Here is an 18236-nt window from a genome sequence, read left to right on the forward strand (position 1 = left end):
TTAAAAAGTATACAAATGGCTTTCCTATATCAATATGAAAATAAACTAAGTGTACAATCCCCATCATTACATTAAGAAAACTATGAAATGCTTGGGAATGAACTTAAAAAAAACTAAACTAGCAGTATCCCAACATAACAATTTGATAAAAAATAGAAAGACATACCTTGCTGTTTGATAGGAAGACTCAATTTTAAAGAGATCTATTCTCTCCTAATTAATCTATTAAATTTGTTGCAAATGAAATAAAAACTGCATTATTTTTTCCAACTTGCAAAGCAATTTTAAGCGTCAATTGAGAGAAAAAAATGCAAGTACAGACAGGGAATATTCTGAAAGAGAAGAGAAATGAGATAGAACTCAATGGAATAGGTAAGACAACAGTAATTTTAAAGTATCAATAGAAGGTAAGGCAAACCAATAAATAGAAATGCAGTCAATTATATGTCGGAATTTCTATATGATTATGGTAGAATTGAAAATAAGTGGTAACTACTTAGGTTAAGGTGAGTAATTTGAATATGTAATGCTTTAAAACTACAGTAATGATTAATGGAACGAGAAATAACATGACAAAATATTTGATGCAAAAAAGAAAATACAGACCAAGAAATGATACTAATGCAAACGTGTTTTTTAAGAAAAACACAAAACTCAAAAGGCATAAAGCACATGATTATATTTTAATACACAACCAAAATACAAAACACCATAGTAAATTGATAGCAATAAAATATGGTACTTCATTTGCACTGCATGACAAATGGTTAACATCCTGAATAATAAATGAGTTCTTAGAAACCAGTAACAAAGACATTGATATATCAACGGAATGGAAAAAAAAAAACAGAAGAAAATGAAATAACACAAATGACTAGTAAGGATTAAGCATATATGAAGATGACAGAGCTTAACAGTAACAGAAGAAAAGCAATTTCTTTGTAATACCATATTACCAAAGGTTAAAAATGTAACATTTGTACAGTTTTAGGAAATATACCCACATAAACACTGGGGAAACAAGATTGATGAGGTCTTGTCTGTATAGTAGGGAAAACCAGTTTGGACTCAAAACTATAAATTTTGGATACCCTAGTCCTAGCAGTTCCAATTCACTGGAATTATTTCAACAAATTAGTTGGATAAATTTACAATTTATATATAAACCATGTTTACTGTGTAGAAAATTTGTAGCTAGTATATAGACCTCCCCCCAAAATAACTTGCATATTAATTTATCAATACACCCAAAAGGATGTGCACAAAATTTCATTAATAGTAGATAACACAGACAGAGGTAGCAGAATTAGAAGAGGAAAAAAGGCATTTAAGTAAAATATTATACTTCACAAATTTCCATGTCCTTTGAAATCTTGAAAAAGATGATTTTTTATGAGTCAATTTTAAATTTCCCTGTGATAAATGAAAATTTTAAAAATGTGCACCTAATACTTATGGGAGCACTCTAATGAAGCCTTGAAATTATACCATCCTCAGCTTCTCTGTGTAATAATGCCTCCATCATTCAAGCTCCTGAGATTTAGTCCAATGGCAACAATGAAAACAGTCAACATGCCTGGTTACAGTTCTCTCCACTATCACCCTTTAGGTCACTTTGAAACTTCAGCCTTCTCAGCCTGTTTTTGCGATCTACAGGGAGTGTCCATTGCAACACATCAATGAGGAATCTCTATACATTATGAAGACTGTCTTTGGTTTTACTGAAGATGGTGGCAGAAGCAATGGCATCAGTTTTTCCTATTCAGTCATCACCTGAGAGGACACATTGGGGAAAAAAATGGGAAAAGTTTAGTAGCATACTTCATGATGCAACAGCTATTCTATTATGAAGAAATAACAGGTGGATCAAAATTCATTTTGGAATTTTCTAACAATGAGAAAGCCCGATATTGGGAGTCTTTCTTCTTACATCTTGCTAAATGGACTGATCCTTCAAACTTTCTCTTCATGTTGCCTGTTTCTTTTTTACTATGTATGGTTTCTTGTCTCTCCAGATCACTCACTCATGATATCATGCAATCTACATACATTTCTGTACAAGAAACATAACAGTGCCTAAACATTGCAATGAAAATAACCAAGGAGCTTAGTCCATTTGACAAGAAAAACAGTAACTATATTAAAGATATAGAGACTACAGTGGAACTTCGGAAAAGATTTGGCTCCTGACCCATTCATTATTCCAGAGTCCATCAAAATTGCTGAGTAGGTACCTCCCAAAAAACCATTAATCTTCTATTTAGCTATGATTTATCCTGAGGAAAAAAGAAACATTTTCTGATTAAAACTTTCACTTTCAAGGTTATCCCATGGACAGCAGGTAGGCAATGAGGCTCTCTGAGAAAGAATGTTTAAGGAATTTGTCAGCATTCACTCTTCACAGCACATCCCATGAATTATTAACCTTCCTGTGGGGTATAGTAAAAAATGAAGGGAAAAACTCCTGGTGTGTTAAAAGCAGGGGATTCAGTATGTGTTATAACATTATTGATTTCATCAACAACTGTCCCCACTCATTCTTTTTTTAACAGTTCCATAGCTTTTGTAGTTCTAAGATTGTACCTTTCGGTATCAACATATTGCACCTGGGCCTTTTCCCTTTTGCATTCCCCAAACTGACTTAATTCAAAAACCAAGTTAACTTTTAACTTCTTATCTTTTGCCTAATTTACTCCCCAAATCACAAAACAATTCAGTAAGACTTTATTTTATGCCAGGTAATGAATAAGACGTTTGTCGGAAAGGGATTCTGAGTGTGAGAGAAGTAGAATTCTGAAAATCAAGGACCACCCCCCAAAAAGAAAACAAAACAAAACAAACACTACTGAAGCACCACATTTGTAACTCTTACCTACTGTGCCTTCTTTCATCTGGTTTTACAAGCTGTCTGGGTCTGCAGTCACCTTGGCACTATCCCACCATGCTATGGAATTTTGGTTGGCCATACGGCACCATTAGCCAACAGAATATGGCATAAAAGATGCTACATGACTTCTGAAACTAGTTCAGAAAGGCCATGCCACTTTCACAAGGCTCTCTTCTAACACTTATTTTTATGATTCATGTGGGAACCTGGCTGTGTGAAGGTACTCCAGTTGAAAGCCTCAGCTAAGCCCAACCTTCCAAGTCATCTAAAACCAGTGCCAGACGTGAGTGAAAAAGTATCCAGAAGACTCCAGTGGTCTGAATCACTCTCAATCATTAGATTGGGCCTTCCCAATTGATCCCACAGACATTCTGGCAGAAATTTTCACCCACAGAATCCATGGAAATAACACAATAATATATTATCCATAACTAAGTTTTAGGATAATTTGTTACTTATATGTTCCCCTGAACAATATCCACTAGCTGCCACCAAAAATCCATCAAGCTTAAGAAAAGCAGAATAATCAATTCCTGTCTAACCAAAGTGCCCCTCCCTGAATCAAATGAGCACTCAAAGTGTCCTTACACAATCATTATCGCCAAGGGGTTCTCCTGGGCCCAGGGATGGATGGGAGTGATGAACACTTGAAAAGAGGAATACTGCCAACAGGTCTCATGGTACCAATTATTGATATTAAAAACAAAGATGGCAAAAGTGTCTTTTCTTGGAACTATCATCTCCCTATAGGGAAAAGCAAGAAACATTATAAGGTAAAATACATAGCATTTTGACCAAACACTGAAGTAGCAGGTAAATGGAGGCTCATGTTGAACTTTGTTACAATTTCAGTTAAGGCTTAGTAACAGTGCCTCATTAATCAATCCTATAGCTGATTCAACTCTCCAACTTCAACATGACTTTATTACTACTACTATTCTATATCAGTATCTTTTTTAGGTTGCCACGAACTTCTCTCTTTATCATACCACAAAACTACACACGCAAACATAGCTGGTCTATTCTCTAATTTATAATTATTAAAATATTGATCATTTCCTTTATAATATTAGTTGTCATGTTTAGTCATAAGTAAATTAATTGAAGGAAGGAGTAAGTAACCACCTACATTATTCACGGACTCCATCTTTAATAAAATTATATTTTTAAATAACTGGTTTACTTATTCTCGGGAATGTTTGTAACTCAAAGATACTCAAGAACAAAGTCTACCCCCAGTGTTATTTTCCTGAGCCTAGCCAAAATCTCATCCTAATACAGCATTTCTTGATCCAGAACCTTCTTACCTGTGGTTTACAGTTGAGATTTACAAATTAAGGAACTTCACAGGAAGAATGTTCCTGATGATGTCAGGCATCCTCAGGTTATCTGCATGTTATGTCTTTCTTTCATCATGTTCACCTGAGAAGCAAGTACACAATATTTGACTTTAGAACTGATAGGAATAGTGAATGGAAATAATTAAACTAGCAAATATGACTGCCCAAAGAGACTTTTTTTTTTTTTACTTTTTCACCTTTTCAGAGTACCTTTAGCACAAACATTGAGACTACTGAAACATTTTTCATGCCAATTCTGAATAATCTAAAAAGCCATAAAGACCTATTTGAAATCCTTCTGACAGACTCAACTACCGTAAAAGAAAACAATCCATTCTCCAATTATGCCCATTACTAAGAGTAATTCGAGTTTATCCCAAGAGATTCCTCCCCCGTACAATATGCCACAAATATGGCACTGCCTTATAAAATTACCCTTTGTGTTGGTCAATCCAAATGTAATTGTTTAGCACCTACCTCAAATGCCATCTTCTCCCTTCTTTCCGTGGATAGTCCAATACTCTGTTTCACTGTGTAAAACTCTCTGCCGCACTAGCACTAGTATCTAAGTCACACGCTCTTCATGATCACTCAAAAACTATTCGTAACAGTCACTGGGAATACAAAGTTGGATACAACAGCCCAACACTCCCGAGATGTCAATAGGTAACGATGAAGACATGCACAAATTGGTTGTATCTTTAAAATTTCCTCTGTTGTTTAAATGTTGCTTCTGAAATACCTTTAAAGTTTTAAAGGCAGAAAGTGGCAGCAGTCCCTTCTTTTCTGATCTATTTATACAGTAATGTTAAAATTTTGCCATGTTTTTCCAGACAACTTTCTATTCAATAATTCACATTTGCATTTTAGATTGCCATGTAGCAATACACAAATATATAAACAATGTTTTAGTATTTAACTTATGCATGTACAAAAATTTCAAAAAGAATGCTAAAATAATCACCATTGTAGTTAACACTAATGAGTAAGCATTACTTAACTCCATTATCATGTCTGAATAATCCCATTCCCAAGGAACAGTAACCATTAATGTTTCAAATAGAAAAACCAGAGGCATATGGACACACCTCAGCACACACACTTAGTTGATATTTGTACAAAAATGACAATTTAAAAATCAACTTAAAACACCCTTCAATATCAGAATACTTTTCCAGTGTTTGAATGATATTCATATGAATTAGCTATCATTACAATCATTCTTTTAATGATGTGTATTTCATACATTCAAATTATTTGTTATACTTGGTCTATAACATACTTTCTTCTTTATGGATTTGAGAGTAGGAATACATAAAATCCCATCAGCACATTATATCATTTCAAAAATTTTACACACTCAAATTTCGATTGTCATTGCCAAACTGTTGTTCAAAAAGATGTACTGATTACACTTTGATAATACTGGATAGGATTCTAAGAAATTTTCGTTATTTACATTATAGGCAACTGAGAATAGTTTTAACATTGGTTACTGATTATAACATACAAATTAACTACTCTCCAAAAATTTTTCAAAAGCTCTCAGAAAAATATTCATAATCCTGGAAATTCTGTTCTCATACAGATGTATATATGAAAACATTAAAAAAACATATCCACAGCTGCTTAAACATTTTATATAAAAATTAACATTCATTTAGATATAACATGAAGTGGGCTTCTACACGTTTAAGCTTACAATTGAAATACTATTTCCATAAAAAAAAAAAAAAACAAGTAAAGCAATAAGCTAATAAATGAGAAAGAACACTATCATATCTATACCCCTAAAACTAATTTTACATATGTACATGTATATACATTTATAATATGCATGCATATGCATATACATATATAAATCTGCAAATAGTAGGTTTATATAGCATAGCAAAATAACCATTACTTCAGCAATGTTATATAACTATGAATATACCTGCGGTTTAAAATGACAATTCCCTTCTCATGTCTTCCTTTTTCTTCCTAAAGATGAAAATAAATCCCATGGGCATTTTTCTTTGTTAAAAGTATACAATCTAATCTTTTCTTATAACATGAGAACCTAAAAATCTGAAGATATGGAGACAATCTGTGTACCCCTATCCCCAAAAACTCACTACATAAACACCAAAATGTTACAAAGCCCTAAAAGGCCAATTACTAGTTACCTATTACACTGCTAAAACATTTATAGAAGCCACCTCATGATACTTTACAATGAGATATTTACAAATTTGTACTTCGTGAAATTCCATGCATCTAGAAAAACTAATTTTTAAATGATAAATTTACTGTTATTTACAAGGTTGTCTTGAATGTTGTCATGCAGTCCAATTAAACACAAAACTGTATAATTCAAAGAGAATAAAATCTCCTCTGATTAAAATATGTAATGCCCTATCAGCAACACAACTACAAATTATGACTTGGCTTTTTTAATGTATAAAAATCCAAGCACTAAACAATGATTAAAATGTAAAATTTTCTTTTAGATGAGAACGCAAAAGTGAAAAAGTACCCTTTTAACTTTTGCTTTCCCATAACTCAACAGATCCTGAAATATGTATACAGCTCAAGAAATCCACAGTTCCATCAATTTCACTGCTGAGACATAAGAAGAAAACAATGAAACTTTACAGTGAATTATTTACAAAATTATACTTTGTGAGACTCTATACATCTAGAAAGTCTAGATGATAAAAATTAAAAACTCGTATCTGCCTATTTACAAAGTTGTCTTGAATATTGTCATGCAACCAAGGGAACACATACAGAACTGTGTATAGTTCCAGGAGGTAGTATAAAATCTCTCTGACAAAGTCATTTATTAATTTGAATATAAAGGGAAAAAAAAGAAGTACAAGGGGAGGGATGAGTAGTTGGAGCAAAGAGGATTTCTAGGGCCATTAAAATACGATGACAATGAATACATGTCATTATATGCTTGCCTAAACCCACAGAATGTACAACACCAAGAGTTAACCGTAATATAAACTACTGACATTGGGTGATTTATGATGTGATATGTCAATATGGGCTCATGAATTATAACAAATGTACCACTCTGATGGGGGAATGTGATAATAGGGGTGGATTATACATGTGCTGGGTTGATAATGGGGGAGGGATTATGCATGTGTTGGGGCAGGGGGTATATGGGAAATCTCTGTGCCTTCCCCTCAATTTTTCTATGAACTTAAAACTGCCCTTAATAAAAAGTCTTAATAAAAAATAATAATATAAATGAACTATATCAGGAATCTCGGTACATCCAGAAACACCAAATGAATTTACATGGTGTAAGTTTTAAATATATATACTTGATACAATAGCAAATTCTTCTTCTATATGAGAACAGGGTAAATGCATAAACTTGTCAACATTTCCTCTTAACAACCAAACTAATATATGATAAATTTTGCGTAGCTCCAAGAGCCTGTTTGTCAACGTCATTGCCATGTTGATTTTAAAAGACAACAGTATCAATACTAACACGTTTACAATGAAAGTTTTTACAAAATTATACTTTTTGAGACTCAGTACATCTAGAAATACCAGATGTTTAAAACTAAATTATTTCTCTTGTCCCTTATTTACAAATTTGTCTTGGTTATTGCCATGTAACAAATGAACACAGAAACATTTCTATAAAATGTTCTTTAGAAAAATGAATTTCATCATGAACCTCAGCACATCTGGGAAAATAAGTTATACCTACATGTCCCACAAATAGAGGTAAAATTATATGTATATCAGAAATGTCTATATCTAGAAAGAACATGTGTTTGTAATGTAATTACATATACAGAAGTCTAAATGTCACTCAGCTAAGTGAGACTTAGTGTACCATTTCATTTCTACAAGAATAAAAAAGCTTATGTGCTATTAATTTTAGATAAATATACGTTCAAAACTATGACAGAAATTTCTGCACATCTATTGAATTATATGGTATAAAAAACAAACATCTGATCTCATGCACACAACTACCTAATAATTCCCCCCTCCCATACAGACCAAGTATAAACACATAGGGGTCATGTAACACTTCTATTGGTAATAGATATTTTTCACCATTAGTTCAACATTAATATATTAATTGTGTGTGTGTGTGTGTGTATGGAGAGGGAGTTCCTAAATACCTAGGAAGTTGTTATAGAAGAGCTTGTCTGTTCAACACACAGCAAATGCTTCCCTTCTCTGTCCCAATATTTAAAACTCAAAAATTTGATTGGAATAAGAAAAACTGTACAAGTTTACGTATTTAAAAATATGAATGGCAATGATTTCTACACTTTAAACAAAGAATGTCTAATTACAAAACCTCAAGAACATAAAAACAAAAAACCCTCAAAAATCAAGCCTAATTCATGAAGATGCTTACTCTACTATATCTATGATCAATGATTACAACTTTAACATTTAAGTGAAAAGGTATTTCCAAAATTGACAAAAATTATATATCCAAAATTATTTCATGAAATAACATGTATCTTCAATACAGAAAACAAAGTAATAATACAATCCCGAGCAACCAAATATATCCCAAATAGACGTGGTTTAGCAATTCAATTTACCAAAACAGTGTTTTCACCTTTGTCTATCAGTTTGGTACTCACAAAATATATGCCTACTCAGCAAATCCTAGGCAGATGTTATTTAAAAAAAACCAAAACCAACATTTGTTTACCACATATCTAGCAGCCTCACAGTATCCTCCAGCAACTAAATAAAGTTCATAAACTAAAACGTCCTATATCTGCCCTCAAGGCCAAATGGTAATTGTTTAGGCCAAAAAATAATTCCATTCTATGACTTTTAATATCACTAGTTTTATAAAACACATATGTGCATGTATTCATATGTGTGTGTATATGTATACATAGGTATATGTTAAGAAATCCCTATAAGCCAAGGACTAAAAGTTTAAAGCAAAACTATTATATATTCTAACTATTTTATTAACAACCATCTATAAAAACACCCCTTTAGCTGGCCAATTAGCAAAAATTTTCACTCTATATAGTTAATATTTTACAAAACATGCAGAAATTATAGCTCATATGCCTAAAAAACATATAATAATGGTGTCTATTATATACACATAATACAAAAACATTCCTTTGGTCAGTCCACTATTTAATGAGCTCAGGTGTGATATACCATCACTAACATCATCCATAAAAATTTACAAATTGCCTATACAACTAGAAATAAGTACTTTAAAACAACAATTCACTATTTTCATTAAAAGTCAAATTCCACTCACAAATGAAAACTTTTCTAACCTATGCTATTTTACCACATGTGGAGCTTTCTCTAAGATATACAAAGAGCTGTGTTCTATTTGTACACAAATATATCTGAAAACTATAAACAAAGGCAGTCCAGTGACGTTTTCACCATGATGAATCCTGTCATAAAACAATGATATAGTTATACTAAATACTACACAATGTATTTCTCACAATCTAAAAATTGAGTCTAGTGATCCAATGAACACAATGAGAGGCTAAATGGAACATTTTTTTTGGCAAACAAAAATATTTCTATCCTATTAGGTTGGTATGTATTTACAATGATGTTTAAACATGTAGAAAATTAGAGGTTAAAAAAAAAAGAAAAAGAAAATCAGAGGTTAAACAAGAAAACATTATAACATTGTTTATAATAAACTGTTTAACAATTTCTACCAGAAATGAATTAATATTGATAGGCAATTCCACTGGCAAAACGAAAAAAATTCTACCTGTGTTTAACATTAGAATGTTTATAAAATATTATGTAGATGCCCAACATCTGAGCATGGAGTAAAGCCCGTATGCTGTTTAAGAACTGTCTCTGTGCATATGCATATAAACACACAACCCTCCAAAACCCCCTAATTCTCTATCTCCTAAATTCAGCTTTTATTTACTTTTAATACAAAGCAGTCTAGAAATTCCTCTCAGTAGCCAACATTATATTCTAGTAACTGAAGTGCCCAAAATGTCACCAACCTCTCTCTATGACTGATAGGATGGTACAGCACAGTAGTCTTTCTACTATATACAAAGCAATTAAAAACACCCACTCAACCCTGATCATACAAGTGTTCATAGAGGCTCTTCTCCTGTGCAAAAATTCCATCATGATAAGACAATCTCATACCACACAAATTTTAACATAAAAATCATTTACAGGATAACATCTACAACCAGATAGAGCACCCTTAATAAAATTTCTTAGGTAACAATTGTATACAGAAAAATCCCCCTCCCCCAAAAAACCCACCACAATAATCCAATCAAATGATTTCAAACGTACATCATTCAGAGATATTCTAACAATCCTTATTTCTATAATCATGTATTAAAAATAATTCTTCTACATATATTAGCAAACTCTTTGTTAGCATTTGCAATACATTAAGAAATATCACAAAGCAATTATATTTGGTTATTTCATATACAGTATTCTCAAAATGCATATAAACAGTAATTAGTGCCTTCCTTTGCTTTTATGATTGATGTATTAAACATTCCCATGTCCTTCTCTTTTCTGCTATCCATAAACAATACAGAATTGTGTATAGCTTACAAAATGTCCTCAGAATCCCTTTCTTAAGTCTTTTCCAGAAGACAATTTTACCAAACATGTTTTTAGAAACTTCCTTAGGAAACAAGCTGCATTATTACAACATTCATCTTAAAAAGTATCTAAAAATAATAGATTTATGTTTATAAATGTAGGCCTCTGTACTTGAGTATTAGATTACAAAAGATTAAGCAAAGAAAGAATAAAATACAATAAACTCTTACATGTTGAATTTCATTCTCTTCATCTCCTAACATTCAATGAACAGTTCACACATAATCATTCACTGAGTATTTTAATTTCAATACCGTTACCCAAACACAATTTTTCTAAGTATTTAAATAAATTCATAAGGTACATATATCCAGTTAATAAGTTAATGGGATTAGATTTCAAGTTGTTTTAAAATGCCGTGGGGGAAAATAAGGTTTATCACATATGCATAAAAATGCAACATATATAGGGCTTTTTACTGGTAACTTTCGAAGGCAAGTTGATATTCCATGGCAAGGAAAATACTCCACCCCACCAATCCAAAGATTGCCAATGAAATGAAAATATACAAGAGCCAAGATGAAGTACAGGCCAGTATAAATCTCTATTTTGTCTGTAATTTTAAAGCTGGTGAAGCTTCCAGCTAAACTCAAGATCTGTTGTCCTTCCCTTCCTATCCACATATTCCTACAGGGTTAGCTTATGTTTACTTGAGTTTGTACAGACTAGCCAATACTTCAAGTTTTACCCAGCTGAAATAATTTTCAATTCAGTAGATACCCTTCACACACTTGAATCTTGGGGAGAAACCTGGAATGAGAGATGCTGTCCTGATGCTGTTGGATCAGGCAAATCAATACAGATTAAAAGATCTAGAAAATGTCTCTACAGGAGGGCCCTGGCCAAAGACCCCTTAAATTCGTATGAGGTGTAGACTTCCGTAGCAGTCCATAAGTACCATTGCTCAGGATACTCCAGAAAAATCTGCTCATCTATGTTAACAGAAAAATGGTTTGCGAAACTACCCTAAAATCATCCTGGGTTGCAATCACATTGTATCTTGCTGTGCAAATTTCTTGAGATTCTTAGGGATCAAAGGGTAAGAGGAAAGGAGTGTCTGAAATTTATGAATCCAAATGTTCAGCCACTAGAACTGGAAAATTTCCAGTTTTGACAGTGGCAAAAGATGCTCTAAATATTATCAGTTTATATAATCTTTGTCCTCTTCTCTGATTATTGCTTATTTCTAACACTTTTAAAACATGTCAACTGCAGATTTATGAAGGACATGATGTGGTTTCGTCATCTTTCCCAAAGACTGCTATGGCAGACAGATCAATTAGAGAATCTGAAGCTAGAAGTAAGGGGACCAGTTAGAAGTTTCAATATGAAAGGTAGCTCCAAAACAGCCATCTATATTGGAGTATCTATTGTGCAAAAAAGATTCTAAGTTCCTGGATGAAATCCTTTGTCCATCTTTCTTAGGCTCCATTCATGTCCATGAATGATAGCCAATCACCTTCTAGTTGACATCATGTTTCAAATCTCTGTAAAATTGATAGTGAAATATATATTACACAATGATTTTAAAAGGATGTTTATGAATTAATTTGAGATATTTCCCATTTATTTGCCATTATTTTCTTTGAATTATCTGTACATGTGTTTGTCATTTCAAAAACAAGTATTCAAAGTCTTTTCTTTTACAATGAGTTGTAGGACAATGTTTAAGGTGCATTATAAAAACCAAGAGAATAAATAATCAATACATTTTGCCAACCTAAATAATATCACAGATGAATTTTCACATACTTTTATGTGGTCAAGTACTCTGTTAGCCACTAATAAGTAAACTCTGTTGTATATGCCTCAACAACTATGCCCTCTTGATTTCTAAGAGGTATGCTCTAGAAATAAATTCAAATAAAGACATGCCTTTTGTTTCTATACATGAAGATTTATTCTCCAGCGAGCTAGACTGAAACAGGGAAAGGTGTTCCTTAAGAAGAGACAACAATTTCTCTTTCCACCAAAGCCCCAAATCGAAATTTGGCACTCTCACGTAAGTGAGTTGAAGGCAGTACCATCCAGGGAATTCCCTGGTGGCCCAGTGATTAGGACTCCACACTTTCACTACTGAGGGCCTGGGTTCAATCCCTGGTCTGGGAACTAAGATCCCATAAGCCACACAGTGCAGGCCACGGGGCGGGGGAGAAAGTACCACCCAATTCCCTGCTCCCAGGCTGTGGCACAATAAACTTCCTTGTTTCTTGACTCAACCTTTACAAAAAAAAAAAAAAAAAATCAGAAAATAAAGGTTAAACTGGAAGCCAAATTTTGCCTATACTATAAGGCAAATTTCTTGTACCTTTTGTTCATGTGTTGATTCTACCAGTAATTAAGACAACAATGTAACAAAAATTACTATCCATCAAAAACCTACTAGATGCCAACTTTTATGACAGGCCTTGGAAAAAGAACAGTCATAATGACACCAAGACCTCTAGTGAACCATTAATGTTTCATTCTATCTATGCACATTCTTGTAACCATTTTTCCAAAACTTGTCATGTTAAAATCTTAGAGAAACAAAAATATTATTCAGTAACTCAAGGCCTTTATAAAAGTTTCTTCATTGTGACTTCAGCAATTTTGGGTGGTGGAATATTTGTATTGTTACTTTGACATCACTTAGGGCCATAATTCACTCTTTTAGTCGAGAAAACACCCCGTCTAAAATTCAAATCCAGTGTCCAGCCAAGTTCTCTAGAGAGGGTTATACATTATGCAAAAGATAATTAGAAAAATATAATGCCTGAATTTTCTGCCATCCTACAAAAGAAAAATCGGTATCACTGCAATAACTTATTCTCATAGTAATCATATCACAATTTTTTAAAATCCTCTGTGATTTCTTATTTTATTCAGTCTAAGCCATGGAAATGAAGTCTCCTTGTTTCAACTCTGGGTTCATTCTTCAGGTGCTACAGCATGGGGAGTGACTCTGTTTTGACTCATATTTTATATTCTTTACCACTTACAAACCTAGAGGAATCCCAACTAAAGTGACTAATTTTCAGATTTCATAAGTAAAGTGGACAGTTCATTATAACACTAACACTACAGAGAACCATCATTAGAAAACAGTACTAGATTTCAATAACCAATATGGCCAACAGAGTATTTATTTACTGCTAAGCTATAACATATTTGATGAAATTTCCCCAGAAAACAGGACACCTGGAAATCTATTGGTATTGCCAGTTTATGGTCCACTTAAAATGACCCAGAAGTGAATGCTTAAAATAAAATATATATGCCTAAATGCAAATTAATTCAAGTTATGCATAGTTCAGTGACTAAAACAGAATATAAACTGGATAAACCTTACCCTAAAAGTAATAGGTAGAAGTTACCACATCTAGGAAATCAACACACTATTCACTGAGATCATATCTACTCTTAGAAATATTTGTTAAAACATTTACTGTTTCCTAGAAATTTTTGTTTATTGGTCATTTTTATGACTGAAGGGCAGAAGTCACAGAAGCAAGGTTTCTTCATCTACCATTTGAGAAGTTGAATGAAGTATCCTGTAGCAAAAACCCAGCAGCTCCCCTGTACTAACTGCTCCTATTCACTGCTGGCAAAGATGGACTGGCCATGTGAACACCTGAAGCTGTATATTAACATTCACATCTAGAACAAACATAACTGGATTTCAAATACTGCTCTTCTAGTAGGCCTTCACCATGCAACTAAGCAAGAGAGGTACTCTCACCCCTATGAACTCAAACAGCACTTTATTTCCACTTTTGACCAAAAATGACTAAAATGTATCCCTATAAATACATCGTAAACTTCATGACAAAGTATTTAGCTTTTCTGAAACACATCCTGGTATACACTAAATAGCTATTCCCAGATAAGGGCCAAACTGACTACTGAGACTACTGAGTATTAAGAGTATGAAAATAGATTATCAGACAGCCCTAGATTCTAATTTCAGATATTTCACTAAAAGAAGTTAACTGTAAAGTATCTAATAACATTTAAAAAAATCAGTAATGTCATATTTCTTAAACATTTACTCTGTGATAGGCTCTGAACCCACTGACCAGCTGCAGGCAACTGAAGAAAAAAAAAAATAAACAAAATAAACTATCCTTAAACACCAACATCCCTGTGAGGGCACTTACCACACTCATTGCATTTCATATGTGTTCCATAAATATTCTTTCTGGACATCACTTAGACACCTAGAACTCTGTCATTCAATGTTTGATCCAAGAGGTGGCAGCTTCCTTTTTATATGTCTTTGTTTCCATCTCGCCACCTGTGTGCCTTCTGAGATCCAAGGGTGAGCTCCCATTTTTGCTTTGAACAGTGTGTGTGGGCACACACACACACACATATATACACACACATATATGTATATATATGTATATATAAAAAAAGAAAAAAGAAAATAATTAGCTCAGAAAAATCTATGAAAAGAAAAAAAGGGATGTTTGAAGAACTGGCAAAGTGTATGACTACACCTGCCATTTCTAGCTATTCAGTTTTCACATGTCAAGCCAATCTTTTCTGCCAAGAATAATGTCCTCTGAAAAGTCTATTGAGGCACATTGACTGGATTTCAGAGTGTCCTTTTAAGCTCAAATTTTGAAATCATCATGTTCAGACAAGGTCCTGTGTCATCATAAACCTAGCCAAGGCCTCTGCAATACACTCTTACTTTTTTTCTTTAAACAAGGTTATTTTACCTTGTGGTTTGGTCCACAAAAGGAGTGGTTTGTTTCTGTCCTAAAGGCAGCTAATACGACTTTTAGCCTCGTTGCAACACTACTGGGTAGGATCCACACTGACATTTCAGAAAATTCAGTGACCAAATTCTCTCTTCCTTTGGCATTGCATATGACTGCAAAAGTTTCAAGACCAAAGAAAAAAAAAAAAAAAAAACATGATAACATGCATTGCTTTAAGAAAATACAAATACTGAACATTATTATATTTATGGCCAGTCCCAAGGGAATTAGAATGCAAAGATGAGTAAAACAGAATCTGGCAATGTATTATAAACTGAATACCATGTATCTGAAAATTTCATGATACAGTAGAGGCTTATAACTGACTATGTGCTGAAATCAGTAAAACTTTTATTTGAAATTAATACAATAAAGTTTTTTTTCCTGATCTTTGTAAGATTTTGAAAATTCTAGACAAGTACTACCATTTTCACATAATTCCATAAATTACTTCTACCAGTAAAGACCTATAAAACAAAACATCAGTTTTGTTTACAAAAATTAAAGACTTCTGATCTCACTTATAATGTGGAATCTAATAAATCTGAAGAATAGAATGGTGATTGCTTCCAGGGGCTTAGGGGGTGGGGGAAATAGGGAGATGCTGATCAAAGGTAATAAACTTTCAATTATAAGATGAATAAGTTCTAGGGACCTAATGTACAGCATGGTGACTAGTTAACAATATTACATTGTATACTAAAATTTTGCTAAGATGGTAGATCTTAAATATTCTCACACACACAAAAAAAAGAAATGGTAACTATGTAAGGTAATAGACGTGCTAACTGAACTTACTGTGGTAATCTTCTCACTATATATACACATTACAAGACATCATGCTGCATACCTTAAAATTATACAATGTTATTTATCACTTAGATATCAATGAAGTTGGAAAAAATTACAGGACTTTAAAATTTGACAGGATTACATGATTAAGTAACAATGAGTCTATGAAAGCAGGAAACTATGTCACATCTGACATGCTTTTATACCAAGTCCAGTTTACCTATCACATAAGCACAGAATACCACAAATAACTCAGAAGCATAAAGGTTATTTAAGGTAGTATAACTATTATATCCCAGAATTCTTACTTCAGCTTTAAAAAGTCCCAGAATTCTAATTGAAACTGTAAACCACACTGAAAATATGTATTGCTATGCAATGTGTATATATTTATGGAGTCACAGTTAATAAATGTGAACAGGAAACCAGGAAGTTGTTGTCTAACCATGTTTTAGATGAAACATGTATTCATTTAAATGCAGGAATGCAGGAAAAATTCTTAGGGACATCAAGTATTTACTTCCATGAATGTTTGCAAACTGAGTATACTGGTACATGACCCCAAAGGAACTCTGCAGAAGCTTTGAATTAGCAATCCATAACAAAATACCCACACTTACCTTATACCCGACATGCAATTACATGCATATCTGTGTCCCAAGTTTTCTTAGTATATTTCCCACAATTAAGAGCTCTCAAAAAAAATTCAAGGAAGCTCTAGGCAGAGAAGAATACTATTATCACCAAACAAAAACAGCCATTAGAAATAAGCATCTTGCAGAATCTAGAGCTCTCGTCACTCACCTCTAACTTACAAAAGAGGCCATCTTTAGTTAAGAATATTAGAGAACAAGTCTTCTTCAAATATGCCGTGACCACTCATGTCAAAATCTAAAGGCCATGCATGCCAGCAGATGTATACAAGGATGAATGTCTTCCCTCCAAAAACAGAAAAGAGTACCACAAATTATTTGAAGTTGATCCAGTGAGGAGACCGCTCAGAAAATAAGACTCTTTACATACTCTTGCTCTATAAACTGAAGGTTGTATCTGTCATACATATCAGGGTCAATTTTATCCTAAGAGAATGGTTTTGTCTACAGTGTTCCAGATGCCTGGGGCTCTGATAACCACAGTTCCTTTGTAACATTCACAAACTCTGAAAAAAGTATCACATATGTATTATAAAAATCTCCTAAACCAAGGAAGGCTTGGCTTCTTTTGTTCCTTACCTCATAGTGGTCACTAATCTTAAAAACTACTTTGGGACAGACCACATAAAGTTGGTGCCAGCAACTGTAGTCATTTTGAAGGCCCCTTTTCTTCCAGAGACTATTACTTGAAAGGACATGATTTAAAAGCTGGAAAAGGAAACACAAGTACAACCTCTGCTGATAAACATCGAAGGAGAAGACACAATCAGACTACCAGTCTTAAATTATTAAGGAGTTACTACCAATCTTTAACTGTGGTATTTTACAAGCTAATTCCTACAATCAATAAGGACTCATTTATTGTCTAGTTGAAACCTTAGCTGTAAAGCTTAAAACCTCCTACCTCTTCCGTTTAAAAGTGATTTCATTGTTCCCTAACCAATTCTAACTAGATCTAGATATCTGGCCATTCCTTAACTATTTAACTGGAAGATAATGTCTACTTCTCTGAACACTTCCCATACATCACTAACTGATGCAGCTAGATATAATCATAATTTGTACTTAGGAGTGTCAACTGTCCCTGGCGGTCCAGTGGTTAAGACTCCATGCTTTCAATGCAGGGGGCGCTGGTTCAATCCCTGGTCAGGGAACTAAGATCCTACATGCCACGTGGCACGGCCAA

The 18236-nt window shown here is 33.4% G+C and overlaps 1 long non-coding RNA gene and 1 other non-coding gene across 3 annotated transcripts; both read right to left on the reverse strand.

The window, feature by feature from the left end:
- Positions 1-665: 665 nt before the first annotated feature.
- LOC132359178 (uncharacterized) lies at positions 666-17745 on the reverse strand. 2 transcript variants are annotated; one of them, XR_009500752.1, is made up of 6 exons: positions 17202-17745; positions 17018-17114; positions 14997-15718; positions 4195-4309; positions 3476-3631; positions 666-1773 (listed from the first exon to the last, which is right to left on the reverse strand). It is a non-coding gene; the product is annotated as an uncharacterized LOC132359178 (long non-coding RNA). The 2 variants fall into 2 exon arrangements; XR_009500751.1 differs by lacking the exons at positions 14997-15718; positions 17018-17114; positions 17202-17745 and adding an exon at positions 4705-5955.
- LOC132361474 (small nucleolar RNA SNORD107) lies at positions 15433-15506 on the reverse strand. Its single transcript, XR_009501761.1, has one exon. It is a non-coding gene; the product is annotated as a small nucleolar RNA SNORD107 (small nucleolar RNA).
- Positions 17746-18236: the final 491 nt, after the last annotated feature.

This window comes from Balaenoptera ricei, chromosome 2, assembly GCF_028023285.1.
Source record: "Balaenoptera ricei isolate mBalRic1 chromosome 2, mBalRic1.hap2, whole genome shotgun sequence".
Classification (NCBI taxonomy): domain Eukaryota; kingdom Metazoa; phylum Chordata; class Mammalia; order Artiodactyla; family Balaenopteridae; genus Balaenoptera; species Balaenoptera ricei.